A 1,633-nucleotide genomic window follows, 5' to 3' on the forward strand; every position below is an offset into this window, starting at 1 on the left:
AATTTGACATTTTTCGATAGCGTCGCATTCAATAGACTAAGATGAATGTCTGCTCTTTGGAAATATTAAATGGATGCCATAAAAGGTAACTGCCTTTTCTTTCCTAGCGTAATCAATCTCGTAACTCATTGTTAGGGATACTAACGTGTTTTTGATTACCAATTTCACAACTACCAAAAAAGGAATTTGTTCGAATTTTTGCGAATACATATTTCAATTTCACAATTTTAATTTCAATTTTTTACTGACACAAAAATTAGGTTTCTTATGTAAATTAGATTATTAAGACCAGCAGTTAATTTCATCAAAATCTGGGTTGAAATAGAGAAGAAAGTGGAACATTTAATACAGTTTATTTAGGACAATTTTCGTAATTTACCAGCCAGATTACACATGATGATGATGATGACACGGTACAGAATAATAAAATACCATCACGTTTGGGGACGAACATGGAATTGAATTGGGTTGAAGCAATATTTAAGGTGTATAGCGATTTGATGTATGTTAAGACACATGATTTGAAAAAGCGAACTTTTGACTATAAAATACATAACCGAAACTAGGTTTATTCTAATAGACTAATACTCAGTATCTTCATCTCATAACTCTTTTTGGAATTTGCTCAAAATTTTATGAATATTTAATATTAAAAACATTGTCTTCTACAGATACAAGGCAAACCTTGAATATGTTCTACTTTATTCATTGTGCAGCAACATTTGAAAAAATCATATATAAAAGATATTAGTAAATGATATTTTGTTTATAGCAGAAAAAACACTCAATATTCAAAATTTTACTAAATATTCAGAGCTTTTTCCTAAGTTTTTGCCTACTTAGCATCGCCTTATAACGAAAGAAAAATTCAGTAAATCGACTTTTATATCTTGAAATCTGTAGGGGATGTGTTTAATCTTTCAGAATTTATTCTAACTTTACTTTGTGAATTATTATAAAAAGAAAATTATTTATTTTTCTTTCGAATTGTCGTACTTCCGACCCGAATGGTCCAACCATTCATACTACCAGATCACTATCAGTTTTCTCACTAGTTTTTACTATTTATTCATAAAATAATAAACTAATGCCGGAAATGACAATCAATATGTATCCACGTCTAATCTAGAACTGCACCATAATCAGACCCGTAGTAAAATGGTACCAATTTTTGAAATTACTTTTTTGAATGTTGGAATTGTTATTAGATCGTAAAGCACAGGATTTATAACTTTAATTACTAAAGGCGAATGTCACTATTATATTTAATTTTATTAAGACATTTCGTCAAATACGAGGGAAACCACCCTCTAAACCAAACTATATAAGGTCTAATAAACTGGAATTAACTCGTAACCATCATCAGCTGTAAACTGCCGAAAAGCTGTTTTATTGATTTTGTCCCCTTGCGATATTTTACCAGTCGAGCCTCCGGAAAAGTTTTATCTGTATAGATGTGGGAGTTAGCAAAATGGTTTTCCGCCTCCTTAAGCTGAATTTCCAGAACACTTATTCCGAAGACAAAAATCATGTGTATGTAAAGATTCAATCTAGAAATTCTGTAGGACTTTGAAAACCATCCAACAAAATATTATGATCAGTTTCAGGAATTAAATGAATGCTAGATACAACC

This window comes from Euwallacea similis, chromosome 30 (assembly GCF_039881205.1).
Source record: "Euwallacea similis isolate ESF13 chromosome 30, ESF131.1, whole genome shotgun sequence".
Taxonomy (NCBI): Eukaryota; Metazoa; Arthropoda; class Insecta; order Coleoptera; family Curculionidae; genus Euwallacea; species Euwallacea similis.